Source organism: Heterodontus francisci, chromosome 1 (genome assembly GCF_036365525.1).
Source record: "Heterodontus francisci isolate sHetFra1 chromosome 1, sHetFra1.hap1, whole genome shotgun sequence".
NCBI lineage: Eukaryota > Metazoa > Chordata > Chondrichthyes > Heterodontiformes > Heterodontidae > Heterodontus > Heterodontus francisci.
The window spans coordinates 108,892,297-108,907,728 of record NC_090371.1 but is presented as its reverse complement, the minus strand read 5'-3'; the positions used below and the strand labels follow the sequence as shown (position 1 = coordinate 108,907,728).

Below are 15,432 nucleotides of genomic sequence, written 5' to 3'. Positions count from 1 at the left end.
AACCACATTACCTTCATCAATCTTCCCTCTGTTACCTCATCAAAAAACTCAAATCAAGTTAATTAAATACTATTTACCCTCAACAAATCCGTGCTGGCTTTTCTGAATTCATCCATATTTGCCCAAGTGACTGTTAAATTTGTTCCAGATTATTGTTTCTAACAATTTTCGTACCGCTGAGGTTAAACTGACTGGCTGGTAGTTGCTGGGCTTGTCGTTACACCTTTTCTTGAACAAGGGTGTAACATTTGCAATTCTCCAGTCCTCTGGCACCACGCCAGTACCTAAGGAGGATTGGAAGATTATGGCCTCTGCAATTTCCAGCCTTAATTCCCTCAGTATCCTTGGATGCATCTCATCCGGGCCTGGTGACCTAGCACTATAGCCAGCCTTCTATGACTTTGACAGCATCTTCTTCCTTGGTGCAAAGTACTCATTTAGTACCTCAGCCATGTCCTCTGTCTCCATGCCTAAATCCCATTTGGTCCTTAATCGGCCTCACCACTCCTTTTGCTATTTATGGCAGTATCCCCAAGGACACATTGTATAGCGAGCTTGTCACTGGTATCAGACCCACCGGCCGTCCATGTCTCCACTTTAAAGACGTCTGCAAACGCGACATGAAGTCCTGTGACATTGATCACAAGTCGTGGGAGTCAGTTGCCAGCGATCGCCAGAGCTGGCGGGCAGCCATAAAGGCGGGGCTAAAGTGTGGCGAGTCGAAGAGACTTAGCAGTTGGCAGGAAAAAAGACAGAAGCGCAAGGAGAGAGCCAACTGTGTAACAGCCCCGACAACCAATTTTTCCTGCAGCACCTGTGGAAGAGTCTGTCACTCTAGTATTGGCCTTTATAACCACTCCAGGCGCTGCTCCACAAACCACTGACCACCTCCAGGCGCTTACCCATTGTCTCCCGAGACAAGGAGGCCAAAGAAGACGAAGAAGAAGATGCCTATACAAGACTTTTGACCAAAAGGCACAAGGTATTTGCTACCTATGTGGATGAGAACAAGGACTGCAGCATGGTTGGGCAAACTGACCATAGCTCCATCATGTAGGAGGCCATTCAAGTGAGGGACTAAAATGGAATGTTAGTGATAGAGGACAGTATCACCAGGGGATAGATACTGTTCTCTGCAGCCACGATCAGGAATTTCCAATGGTTGTGGCCTGCCTAGTGCCAGTGTTCAAGACATCTCCTCGCAGCTGGAGAAGAACTTGTGTGAGTAGAAGGGGGAGGATCCAGTTGTCATGGTTCACATAGGAACCAATGACATCGGCTGAACTAGGAATGATGTTCTGCTGAGAGAAGCTTTGAAAGAATATCAGGAATGTAGGACCAATCTGAAACGAGGAATTAAGAGGGCTAAAAGGGGTCATGAAATATCTTTAGCAAACAGGGTTAAAGAAAATCCCAAAGCCTTTTATTCATATATAAGGAGAAAGAGGGTAACTAGAGAAAGGATTGGCCCACTAAAGGACAAAGGAGGAATGTTATGCTTGGACTCAGAGAAAATGGGTGAGATTCTAAACGAGTACTTTGCATCGGTATTCACCGAGGAGAGGGACATGACGGATGTTGAGGTTAGGAACAGATGTTTGATTACACTAGGTCAAGTCGGCATAAGGAGGGAGGAAGTGTTGGGTATTCTAAAGGGCATTAAGGTGGACAAGTCCCCAGGTCCGGATGGGATCTATCCCAGGTTACTGAGGGAAGCGAGAGAGGAAATAGCTGGAGCCTTAACAGATATCTTTGCAGCATCCTTAAACACGGGTGAGGTCCCGGAGGACTGGAGAATTGCTAATGTTGTCCCCTTGTTTAAGAAGGGTAGCAGGGATAATCCAGGTAATTATAGACCGGTGAGCCTGACGTCAGTGGTAGGGAAGCTGCTGGAGAAGATACTGAGGGATAGGATCTATTCCCATTTGGAAGAAAATGGGCTTATCAGTGATAGGCAACATGGTTTTGTGCAGGGAAGGTCATGTCTTACCAACTTAATAGAATTCTTTGAGGAAGTGACAAAGTTGATTGATGAGGGAAGGGCTGTCGATGTCATATACATGGACTTCAGTAAGGCGTTTGATAAGGTTCCCCATGGCAGGCTGATGGAGAAAGTGAAGGCGCATGGGGTCCAAGGTGTACTAGCTAGATGGATAAAGAACTGGCTGGGCAACAGGAGACAGAGAGTAGCAGTGGAAGGGAGTTTCTCAAAATGGAGACGTGTGACCAGTGGTGTTCCACAGGGATCCGTGCTGGGACCACTGTTGTTTGTGATATACATTAATGATTTGGAGGAAAGTATAGGTGGACTGATTAGCAAGTTTGCAGATGACACTAAGATTGGTGGAGTAGCAGATAGTGAAGGGGACTGTCAGAGAATACAGCAGAATATAGATAGATTGGAGAGTTGGGCAGAGAAATGGCAGATGGAGTTCAATCAGGGCAAATGCGAGGTGATGCATTTTGGAAGATCCAATTCAAGAGTGAACTATACAGTAAATAGAAAAGTCCTGGGGAAAATTGATGTCCAGAGAGATTTGGGTGTTCAGGTCCACTGTTCCCTGAAGGTGGCAATGCAGGTAAATAGAGTGGTCAAGAAGGCATACGGCATGCTTTCCTTCATCGGACGGGGTATTGAGTACAAGAGTTGGCAGGTCATGTTACAGTTGTATAGGACTTTGGTTCGGCCACATTTGGAATACTGCGTACAGTTCTGGTCGCCACATTACCAAAAGGATGTGGATGCTTTGGAGAGGGTGCAGAGGAGGTTCACCAGGATGTTGCCTGGTATGGAGGGCGCTAGCTATGAAGAGAGGTTGAGTAGATTAGGATTATTTTCATTAAAAAGACGGAGGTTGAGGGGGGACCTGATTGAGGTGTACAAAATCATGAGAGGTATAGACAGGGTGGATAGCAAGAGGCTTTTTCCCAGAGTGGGGGATTCAATTACTAGAGGACACGAGTTCAAAGTGAAAGGGGAAAAGTTTAGGGGGGATATGCGTGGAAAGTTCTTTACGCAGAGGGTGGTGGGTGCCTGGAACGCGTTGCCAGCGGAGGTGGTAGATGCGGGCACGATGGCGTCTTTTAAGATGTATCTAGACAGATACATGAATGGGCAGGAAGAAAAGAGATACAGAACCTTAGAAAATAGGCGACATGTTTAGAGAGAGGATCTGGATCGGCGCAGGCTTGGAGGGCCGAAGGGCCTGTTCCTGTGCTGTAATTATCTTTGTTCTTTGTTAGGGTCCAAATTAAAAAGCAGAGCCTCAAAAGTAACAATCTCTGGATTGTTACCTGAGCCATGTGCCAATTGGCATAGGGATAAATAGATTATAAAGTTAAATGTGTGGCTAAAGGAGTGGTGTGGGAGGCAGAGGTTTTGCTTCATGGGACACTGGCATCAATACTGGGGAAAGTGGGAGTTGTTGCAACAGGATGGCTGTATTGAAACTGGGCTGGGACCAGTGTCCTGGCAAATCGAATAACTATGGCAGTAGACAGGGCTTTAAACTAATAAAGGGGGTGGGGGGGGGTGGTGGTTGGGCAGCAAGGGAAATGTCAAGGCTCTCGAGCAGAGCAGCATTTTGGGTAAAAATAAGCAGAGAGGGTCATGAAGAAACAGTGGGAGCAGCAAAGGTAATAGGGTATTAGTGACTAAGATGACATCAGGGAAAATTAGAAGAAAGTCAAAGCTAAAGGCACTTTATCTGAATGCAAGAAGCATTTGCAATAAATTAGATGAATTGATAGAACAGATACAAATTAATAGGTTTGATCTCATAGCCATTACAGAGATGAGGTTGCAAAGTGACCAAGGTTGGGAACTAAATATTCCAGGTTACTTAACTTTTAGAGGAGATAGGCAAAATGGAAGAGGAAGGGTAGCCCTGATAATAAAGGATGGGATAAAGACAGTAGAGATAAAGGATCTTAGCTTAGAAAATCAAAAAGTAGAATCAGTTTGGGTGGAGTTAAGAAACTGCAAGGGGCAGAAAACATTGATGTGAGTTGTTTATAGCCCTCCAGCAGTAGTTGTAGTGTAGGGCAGAGTATAAATCAGGAAATTTGAGCACATATAACAAGGGTAATACAGTAAACATGGGGGACTTTGATCTTAATGTCGACTGGGCAAACCAAATTTGCAGTAATAGTGTGGAGAACGAGTTCATGGAATGTATACAAGATAGCTTTCTGGATCAATATGTCTAGCAGCTGACTAGGTAACAGGCTATTTTGGATCTCGTATTGTGAAATGCGAAAGGATTAATTAATAACCTTGTAGTAAAGGGGTCTCTCAAGAACAATAACCATAATGATAGAATTTTATATTGAGTTTGAAAGTGATTTAGTTAAGTCCAAAACTAGGATCTTAAATCTAAGCAATGCAAACGACATAGGTATGAGAGGTGAGTTGGCTAAAGCAGATTGGGAAACTACATTAAAAGATCTGATGGTCGACAAGTAATGACTAACATTTAAAGAATTAATACATAATTTGGAATAAGTATGCATTCCTTTCAGGCACAAAAAAACCCACAGAAAAAGTGGTCTAATCTTGGCTAACAAGAGGAGTTAAAGATAGCATTAGATCAAAAGAAGACCCTTATAATGTTGTCTAAAACAGCAGTAAGCCTGAGGATTAGGAGGCTTTTAGAATTCAGCATAGGAAGACCAAGAAATTGATAAGGAAAGAGCAAAGAGAATATGAGAGTAGACCAGCAAGAGACGCAAGAACAGACTGTAAATGTTTCCATAGGTATGTAAATAAGGAGAGATTAGTGAAAGTAAATATGGGTCCATTAGAGGCAGAGACCTGAAATTATAATGGGGAATACGAAAATGGCAGAGACATTAACCTAATACTTTATGCATGTCTTCACAGTGGAAAACATAAAAAAATTACAGAAATAATGCGGAACCAAGGGTCGAGTGAAAATGAGGAATTTAAAGAAATCGGTACAAGTAAAGAACAAAGAACAAAGAACAGTACAACACAGGAATAGGCCATTCGGCCCTCCAAGCCTGCACTGATCTTGATGTCTGTCTAAATTATAACCTTCTGCACTTCCGGGGACCGTATGCCTCTATTCCCATCCTCTTCATGTATTTGTCAAGATGCCTCTTAAACGTTGCTATCGTACCTGCTTCCACCACCTCCCCCCGGCAGCAAGTTCCAGGCACTCACCACCCTCTGTGTAAAGAACTTGCCTCGCACATCCCCTCTAAACTTTGCCCCTCGCACCTTAAATCGATGTCCCCTAGTAACTGACTCTTCCAACCTGGGAAAAAGCTTCTGACTATCCACTCTGTCCCTGCCACTCAACTTTGTAAACCTCTATCATGTCGCCCCTCCACCTCCGTCGTTCCAGTGAAAACAATCCGAGTTTATCCAACCTCTCCTCATAGCTAATGCCCTCCAGACCAGGCAACATCCTGGTAAACCTCTTCTGTACCCTCTCCAAAGCATCCACGTCTTTCTGGTAGTGTGGCGACCAGAATTGCACGCAATATTCCAAGTGTGGCCTAACCAAGGTTCTGTACAGCTGCAGCATGACTTGCCAATTTTTATACTCTATGCCCCGACCGATGAAGGCAAGCATGCCGTATGCCTTCCTGACTATCTTATCCACATGTGTTGCCACTTTCAGTGACCTGTGGACCTGTACGCCCAGATCTCTCTGCCTGTCAATACTCCGAAGGGTTCTGCAATTTACTGTATACTTCCCACCTGTATTAGATCTTCCAAAATGCATTACCTCACATTTGTCCGGATTAAACTCCATATGTCATTTCTCCGCCCAAGTCTCCAACCGATCTATCGCCTGCTGTATCCTCTGACAATCCTCATCACTATCCGCAACTCCACCAACCTTTGTGTCGTCTGCAAACTTACTAATCAGACCAGCTACATTTTCCTCCAAATCATTTATATATACTACAAAGAGCAAAGGTCCCAGCACTGATCCCTGCGGAACACCACTAGTCACATCCCTCCATTCAGAAAAGCACCCTTCCACTACTACCATCTGTCTTCTGTGACCGAGCCAGTTCTGCATCCATCTTGCCAGCTCACCTCTGATCCCGTGTGACTTCACCTTTTGTACCATGAGGGACCTTGTCAAAGGCTTTACTGAAGTCCAAATAGACAACATCCACTGCCCTTCCTTCATCAATCATCTTCGTCACTTCCTCAAAAAACTCAATCAAGTTATGAGACATGACCTCCCCTTCATAAAACCATGCTGCCTCTCGCTAATAAGTTCATTTGTTTCCAAATGGGAGTAAATCCTGTCCCGAAGAATCCTCTATAATAATTTCCCTACCACTGACGTAAGGCTCACCGGCCTATAATTTCCTGGATTATCCTTGCTACCCTTTTTAAACAAAGGAACGACATTGGCTATTCTCCAGTTCTCTGGGTCCTCACCTGTAGCCAATGAGGATACAAAGATTTCTGTCAAGGCCCCAGCAATTTCTTCCCTTGCCTCCCTCAGTATTCTGGGGTAGATCCCATCAGGCCCTGGGGCCTTATCTAATTTAATGCTTTGCAAGATGCCCAACACCTCCTCCTTTTTGATAATGACATGTCCCAGACTATCTACACTCCCTTCCCTAGGCTCATCATCCACCAAGTCCTTCTCTTTGGTGAATACTCATGCAAAGTACTCATTTCATACCCGCCCATTTCATCTGGCTCCACGCATAGATTCTCTCCTCTGTCCTCGAGTGGGCCAACCCTCTTAGCTGGTTACCCTCTTGCTCTTTATATACGTATAAAAAGCCTTGGGATTCTCCTTAATCCTGTTTGCCAATGACTTTTCATGACCCCTTTTAGCCCTCCTGACTCCTTGCTTAAGTTCCTTCCTACTTTCTTTATATTCCTCAAGGGCTTCGTCTGTTCCCAGCCTTCGAGCCCTTACAAATGCTTCCTTTTTCTTTCTAACTAGGCTCACAATATCCCTCGTTATCCAAGATTCCCGAAACTTACCAAACTTATCCTTCTTCCTCACAGGAACATGCCGGTCCTGGATTCTAATCAATTGCCGTTTGAAAGACTCCCATTGTCAGATGTTGATTTACCCTCAAACAGCCGCCCCTAATCTAAATTCTTCAGTTCCTGCCTAATATTGTTATAATTAGCCTTCCCCCAATTTAGCACCTTCACCCGAGGACTACTCTTATCCTTATCCACAAGTACCTTAAAACTTACAGAATTATGGTTCCTGTTCCCGAAATGCTCTCCTACTGAGACTTCGGCCACTTGGCCGGGCTCATCCCCAATACCAGGTCCAGTACGGCCCCTTCCCTAGTTGGACTATCTACATATTGTTTCTAGAAGCTCTTCTGGATGCTCCTTACAAATTCTGCCCCATCCAAGCCCCAGCACTAGGTGAGTCCCAGTCAATATAGGGGAAGTTAAAATCACCCACCACTCCAACCCTGTTACTTTTACATCTTTCCAAAATCTGACTACATATCTGCTCCTCTACCTCCCGCTGGCTGTTGGGAGGCCTGTAGTAAACCCCCAACATCGTGACTGCACCCTTCCTATTCCTGAGCTCCACCCATACTGCCTCGCTGCATGACCCCTCCGAGGTGTCCTCCCGCAGTAGAGCTGTGATATTCTCCTTAACCAGTAATGCAACTCCCCCACCCCTTTTACATCCCCCTCTATCCCGCCTGAAGCTTCTAAATCCCGAAACATTTAGCTGTCAATCCTGTCCTTCCCTCAGCCAAGTCTCTGTAATAGCAACAACATCATAGTTCCAAGTACTAATCCAAGCTCTAAGTTCATCTGCCTTACCTGTTATACTTCTCGCATTGAAACAAATGCACTTCAGACCACCAGTCCCGCTGTGCTCAGCAACATCTCCCTGTCTGCTCTTCCTCTTAGTCTTACTGGCCTTATTTACTCGTTCCCCCTCAGTTATTTCACCTGCTGTCCTACTGCTCTGGTTCCCACCCCCCTGCCACACTTGGTTAAACCCTCCCAAGTGACGCTAGCAAACTTCGCAGCCAGGATATTTGTGCCCCTCCAGTTTAGATGCAACCCGTCCTTCTTGTACAGGTCCCAACTGTCCCGGAAGAGATCCCAATAATTCAGATATCTGAAACCCTCCCTCCTACACCAGCTGTTCAGCCATGTGTTTAGCTGCACTATCTTCCTATTTCTAGCCTCACTGACACGTGGCACAGGGAATAATCCCGAGATTACAACCCTAGAGGTCCTGTCTTTTAACTTTCTACCTAACTCCCTGAACTCCCCCTGCAGGACCTCGTCGCTCTTCCTGCCTATGTCATTAGTACCGATGTGTACCACAACCTCTGGCTGTTCACCCTCCCCCTTCAGAATGCTCCCTGTCCAGAGACATCCTTGACCCTGGCACCAGGGATGCAACATACCATCCTGGACTCTCTTTCATGTCCACAGAAGCGCCTATCTGTGCCCCTGACTATAGAGTCCCCTATAACTATTGCTCTTCTGCGCTTTGTCCCTCCCGGCTGAACAACAGAGCCAGCCGTGGTGCCACTGCTCTGGCTGCTGCTGTTGTTTTCCCCTGATAGGCCAATCCCCACCAACAGTATCCAGAACGGTATACTTGTTAGAGAGAAACAGTATACTTGTAAAGAAATAGTGCTGGAGAAATTAATGGGACTAAGTGGCAACAAATCCCCAGGACCGGATGACCTGCATCCTAGGGTTTTAAAAGAAGTAGCTGCAGAGATAGTGGATGTATTGGTTTTGAACTTCCAGAAATCCTTAGATTCTAGAGCAATTGCCAAGGATTGGAAGGTAGCAAACATAATCCCATTCTTTAAGAAAGGAGGGAGAGAGAAAATGGAGAACTATAGGCCAGCTGGTCTAACATCAGTAGTAGGTAAAATGCTAGAATCTATTATTAGAAACGTGGTAACAGAGCACTTTGAAAGTCATAATATGATTAAGCAGAGTCAACACAGATTTATGAAAGGGAATAAAAACAGAAAGTGCTGGAAATACTCAGCAGATCTGGCAGCAACTGTGGAGACAAAAACAGAGCTAATATTTCAGGTCTGTGACCTTTCAACAGAATTTATTTTATGAAAGGGAAGTTGTGTTTGCCAAAACTGTTAGGGTTTTTTGAGGATGTAACTAGTCAGGTGGAAAAAGAACAAGTGGATGTAATGTATTTAGATTTTCAAAAAGCATTCGATAAGGTGCCAAACTTAAGGTTATTGTACAAAATTAGAACTCATGGGATTGGGGGCAATGTATCAGTATGGACTGAGAATTGGTTAATGGACAGAAACCAGATAGATGAAATAAATGGGACACTTTCAGGTTGACAGACTGTAACTAGTGGGGTATGGCGATGGTCAGTACTTGAACCTCAGCTATTTAGAATCTATATCAATGACTTTGATGAGGGGACTAAGTGTAATATTTCCAAGTTTGCTGACGATACTAAGTTAGATGGGAAAGTCAGTGGTGAGGAGGATGCAAATAGTCTGCAGAAGGATATAGACAGGTTGGGTGAGTGGGCATGAATATGGCAAATGGAATACCTTTTGGTGAAGTATGAAGTTATCCACTTAGTAGGAAAAATTAAAATTAATATTTTTTGAATAGAGAGAGACTGGGAAATATTTGCATTCAGCGGGAATGGGTGTCCATGTACATCAGTCACAGAATATGAACATGCAGGGACCGGAAGCAATTAAGAAAGCGAATGGTACGTTAGCTTTGTTAGAAAAGGAGTATAAGAGTAAAGAAGTCTTACTACAATTATACAGAGCATTGGTGAGGCTACACATGGAGTACAATGTGCAGTTTTGGTCACCTTACCGAAGGAAGGACATACTTGCCCTACAGGGAGTGCAATGAAGGTTCAGTAGACTGGTTCCTGGGATGAGGGAACTGTCCAATGAGCAGAGATATTCCCTGGAGGTTAGAAGAATGAACATAACATACAAACATATGAACTAGGAGCAGGAACTCCAGTTGGTCTCTCGAGCCTGCTCCGCCATTCAATAAGATTATGGCTGATCTGATTGCAACCTTGACTCCACATTCCTGTCTACCCCCAATAACCTTTCACCCCCTTGCTCATCAAAAATCTATCTACCTCTGTCTTAAAAATATTTAAAGACTCTGTTTCCACTGCCTTTTGAGAATTAGAGTTCCAAAGACTCACAACCCTCAGAGAAAAAATTTCTCATCTCGGTCTTAAATGGGCGACCCCTTATTTTTAAACAGTGACTCCTAGTTCTAGATTCTCCCACGAGGGGAAACATCCTTTTCACATCCACCCTGTCAAGACCCCTCAGGATCTTATACGTTTCGATCAAGTCGCCTCTTACTCTTTTAAATTCCAGCGGATACAAGACGAGCCTGTCCAACCTTTCCTCATAACACAGTGCGTCCATTCCAGGTATCAGTGTAGTAAACCTTCTGTGACCTGCTTCCAACATATTTACATCCTTCCTTAAATAAGAAAACCACTACTGTAGACAGTACTCCAGATGCGGTCTCACCAATGCCCTGTGCAACTGAAGCAAAGGGCTTGACAGAGTAGATGCTGAGAAAATGTTTCCCCTGGTTGGGGAATCTAAAACATAGGGTCACAGTCTCAGAAAAAGGAGTCAGCCATTTAGGACTGAGAGGAGGAGAAAGTTCTTTGCTCGGAGAGTTGTGAATCTTTGGATTTCTCTACCCCAGAGAGCTGTGGATGCTCAGCAGTTGAGTATAATCAAGACAGAGGTCGATAGATTTGTGGGTACTAATGGAACTAAAGGATATGGGAATAGTGCAGGAAGCAGGAGTTGAGGTAGATCAGCCATGATCTTATGTCTTATGTTCTTCTGTAAGTGGAGAGAGGAGCAGGGCTCTTAGGAAGGGAGATCCAGTGGAATGCTGAGACAACGGAATACTCAGTCACCGCAGGTAGAATTCAGCAGGATTAAGAGACCAAAGGTTGGAGTTGAGAGATAAGGGCAAGGATAAACAAGCAACTTGTTCCACTGTTAAAATGTCTCCATTTATGATACTATATATTAAAGCAAAATTTTAAAACTCTATTGATTGCCTTCCTGGCTGTTGTTAACTTAATCAGCTGAACATTCAGGAAGCTCCTGAGAGATCTGTTCTTTAAATCTTTTATAACAGCCCCCCCATTTCCTTTCCATTCATCACCCAGTTCTAAACCAATTGTCCGCTCAAAGTTGCACAAAAGCAGCTGGAGTGGTTGCTTCTCAATCTCAATATTCCCTCCTTTCGTGTATCAGAATTCTGCTCATCATGACCCTCATAACTGACGCACAGAACTTAAATTATACATGTATCTGAAGAACTTAAATTCACTTCTACAGAACTGATAACATGGAGTGATATGAATGCATGGACTGTGTTTGCTAAGCAACATGTATTAAAACAGATAAGATTATTAAGGCAGTGGGAGTCCCATCCTCCTCTATTATCTCCTCCACTATCCACATCCATTGGACTGGCATTGCATGGTTTCTACCTATGCATTCATAGCCAGGTCATCTCCAGCATTAGATGCATTTCCCACCCTTGCAGTGTAATCTTGAATCTTCCAATCCATCCTTGGTTTCCCCACCCCCTTCCTCATCTATATACTGCCGTCACGAACATCATCTGTGGACAGTGGGTCAGCTTTCACACATGTAGCTGAAGTCTCTCAGCTTCACCTCCTCACCATCTCTCTCGGCCCCTTGATTATCTTTAGTCATAGAGCCAGAATCATACAACACAGAAACAGGCCCTTCGGCCCATCATGTCTGTGCCGGCCATCAAGCACCTACCTATTCCAGTCCCATTTTCCAGCACTTGGCCCATAGCCTTGTATGCTTTGGTGTTTCAAGTGCTCATCTAAATACTTCTTAAATGTTGTGAGGGTTCCTGCCTCAACCACATCTTCAGGCAGTGTATTCCAGATTCCAACCACCCTCTGGGTGAAAAAATGTTTCCTCAAATCCGCTCTAAACCTCCTGCCCCTTACCTTAAATCTATGGCCCCTGGTTATTGACACCTCCGCTAAGGGAAAAAATCTCTTCCTATCTAACCTATCAATGCCCCTCATAATTTTGTATACCTCAATCATGTCTCCCCTCATCCTTCTCTGTTCGAAGGAAAACAACCCTAGCCTTTTCAGTCTCTCTTCATAGCTGAAATGCTCCAGCCCAGGCAACATCCTGGTGAATCTCCTCTGCACTCTCTCCAGTGCAATCACATCCTTCCTATAGTGTGGTGCCCAGAACTGTACACAGTACTCCAGCTGTGGCCTAACTAGCATTTTATACAGCTCCATCATAACCTCCCTGCTCTTATATTCTATGCCTCGGCTAATAAAGGCAAGTATTCCATATGCTTTCCTAACCACCTTATCTACCTGTGCTGCTGCCTTCACTGATCTATGGACAAGTACACCAAGGCCCCTCTGATACTCTGTACTTCCTTGGGTCCTACCATCCATTGTATATTCCCTTGCCTTGCTAGTCCTCCCAAAATGCATCACCTCACACTTCTCAGAATTAAATTCCATTTGCCACTGCTCCGCCCATCTTACCAGTGCATCTATATCGTCCTGTAATCTAAGGCTTTCCTCCTCACTATTTACGACACCACCAATTTTCGTGTCATCTGCGAACTTACTGATCATACCTCCTATATTCATGGCTAAATCATTAATGTACACTACAAACAGCAAGGGTCACAGCACCGATCCCTGTGGTACACCACTGGTCACAGGCTTCCACTCGCAAAAACAACCCTCGACCATTACTTTCTGTTTCCTGCCAGCAAGCCAATTTTGGATCCAATTTGCCAAATTGCCCTGAATCCCATGGGCTCTTATCTTCTTAACCAATCTCCCATGCGGGACCTTATCAAAAGCCTTACTGAAGTCCATGTAGACTACATCAACTGCTTTATCCTCATCTACACATCTAGTCGCCTCCTTGAAAAATTCAATCAAGTTAGTTAGACAAGATCTCCCCCTGACAAAGCCGTGCTCACTATCCCTGATTGTTCCCTGCCTTTCCAAGTGGAGATTAATCCTGTCCCTCAAAATTTTTTCCAATGGTTTCCCTACCACTGATGTTAGACTCACCAGCCTGTAATTACCTGGTCTATCCTTGCTACCCTTCTTGAATAATGGTACCACATTCGCTGTCCTCCAGTCCTCTGGCACCTCTCCTGTGGCCAGAGAGAATCTGAAAATTTGTGTCCGTGCCGCTGCTATCACCTCTCTTGCCTCACACAACAACCTGGGATACATCTCATTTGCGCCTGGGGATTTATCCACTTTTAAGACCGCTAAAACATCTAATACATCCTCCCTTTCAATGTTAATATGTTCAAGTATATCGCAATCCCCCTCCCTGATCTCTACACCTACATCGTCCTTCTCCACAGTGAAAAAGAGATGAAAAGTAATCATTTAAAACCTCATCTATGTCCTCCGGCTCCACACACAGACTGCCACTTTGGTCCCTAATGGTCCCTACTCTTTCCCTGGTTATCTTCTTGCCCTTAATATCCGTATAAAACGCCTTAGGATTTTCCTTTATATTGACCGCCGATGTTTTTTCATGTCCCCTCTTTGCTCTCCTTATAACTTTTTTTAAGTACCCCCCTACACTTTCTATATTCCTCTAGGGCCTCCGCTGTTTTCAGCGCTCCGAATCTGCCATAAGCCTCCTTTTTTTTTCTGATCCAATACTCTATATTCCTTGACATCCAGGGTTCCCTGGACTTGTTGGTCCTACCCTTCACCTTAAAGGGTACATGTTGGCTCTGAACTCTCAGTATTTCCTCTTTGAATGCCTCCCACTGGCCTGATGTAGACTTCCTACAAGTAGCTGCTCCCAGTCCACTTTGGCCAGATCCTCTTTTGTCAAATTGAAATCGGCCTTCCCCCAATTCAGTACCTTTATTTCTAGCCCGTCTTTGTCCTTTTCCATAACTACCTTAAATCTTACAGAGTTATGGTCACTAACCCGGAAATGCTCTCCCACTGATATTTCTACCACTTGTCCAGCTTTGTTCTGTCAGATCGCTTGGCTGATATCCAGTCATGAAGGAGTCTGAATTTTGTCAACTGAACAAAGGCAAATTGTGTTTTAACTAACTTGCTTGAGTTTTTTGTTGAGGTAACAGAGAAGGTGGATGAGGGTAATGCAGTTGATGCGGTGTACATGCATTTCCAAAAGGAGTCTGATAAAGTGCCACATAAAAGGCTTGTCAGCAAAGTTAGAGCTCATGGAATAAAAGAGACAGTAGCAGCATGGATACAAAATTGGCTGAGTGACATGAAAGACAGAATAATGGTGAACGGTTGTTTTTCAGACTGGAGGAAGGTGGGTTATAGACGGTTGGTGTTACGACCCCTGCTTTTCTGGATATATATGTTAATAATCTAGACTTTGGTGTACAGAGCACAATTTCAAAATTTGCACTTGACAGAAAACTTGGAAGTATTGTGAACTGTGAGAAGGATAGCGATAAACTTCAAGAGGACACAAACAGGCTGGTGAAATGAACAGACAAGTGACAGATGAAATTTAATGCAGAGAAAAGTGTGAAGATAATCATTTTGCTAGGAAGAATATGGAAAGACAACATAAAATAAAGGGTACAATTCTAAAGGGGTTGCAGGAGCAGAGGGACCTGGGAGTATATGTGCACAAATCATTGAAGGTGGCTGGGCAGGTTGAAAAAATAGTCAATAAAGCACACAGTATCCTGGGCTTTATAAATAGGGGTACAGAGTACAAAAGCAAGGAAGTTATGATAAACCTGTATAAAACACTGGTTCGGCCTCAACTGGAGTATTGTGTCCAATTCTGGGCATCATACTTTAGGAAGGTGAAGGCTTTGGAGAGGGTGCAGAAAAGATTCACAAGAATGGTTCCTGCGATGAAGAACTTCAGTTACATTTTCACATTGGTGGATTGAGAATCAGAGGTCACCAATTTAAGGTGATTGGCAAAAAAAGCAACAGCGTCATCGAGAGAACTTTTTTTTTTTACAGAGTGAGTGGTTAGATCTGGAATGCACTGCCCAAGAGTGTGGTGGAGGCAAATTCAATTGTGGCTTTCAAAAGAGAATTGGATAATTATCTGAAAGGAAAAGATTTGTAGGGCTACGGGCAAAAGGCAGGGGAGTGGGTCTAGGTGAGTTGAACCTGCAGAGAGCCAGCACAGACAACAGGCCGAATTACCTCCTGCTAGTCTATAACCATTCTGTGATCCTACTTCACAGGAGATTATAAAGCCAAATTAGACGCTGAGCCACATAGGGCAATATTAGGGCAGATGATCAAACATTTGTTCAGAGATAGGTTTTAAGGAGCGTCATGAAGAAAGAAAGGTGGAAAGGAGGGAATTCCAGAGTTTAGAGCCCAGGCAGTTGAAGGTATGGCCACCAAT

At 44.2% G+C, this 15,432-nt stretch overlaps 1 protein-coding gene across 3 annotated transcripts in view; it reads right to left on the bottom strand.

Moving 5' to 3' along the window:
• The window catches only part of ppwd1 (peptidylprolyl isomerase domain and WD repeat containing 1), a 55,742-nt gene that overhangs the window by 39,111 nt on the left and 1,199 nt on the right, over nt 1–15,432 (bottom strand). The window lies entirely within an intron of this gene.